This window comes from Agelaius phoeniceus, chromosome 1 (assembly GCF_051311805.1).
Source record: "Agelaius phoeniceus isolate bAgePho1 chromosome 1, bAgePho1.hap1, whole genome shotgun sequence".
Lineage (NCBI taxonomy): Eukaryota > Metazoa > Chordata > Aves > Passeriformes > Icteridae > Agelaius > Agelaius phoeniceus.
Genome location: NC_135265.1, coordinates 107,201,400 through 107,201,677, shown reverse-complemented (window position 1 = coordinate 107,201,677; position 278 = coordinate 107,201,400).

The window sequence follows — 278 nt, the reverse complement described above, 5'->3', positions numbered from 1 at the left end:
GGATCAGGGACGGGGAGCACTGCTGGAGAGACCGGGACAGGGATCAGGGATGGGGAGCACTGCTGGAGAGACCGGGACAGGGATCAGGGATGGGGAGCACTGCTGGAGAGACCGGGAGCGGGATCAGGGACGGGGAGCGCTGCTGGAGAGACCGGGAGAGGGATCAGGGACAGGGAGTGCTGCTGGAGAGACCGGGAGAGGGATCAGGGACAGGGAGCGGGATGAGGGACGGGGAGCGCTGCTGGAGAGACCGGGAGAGGGATCAGGGACCGGGAGCG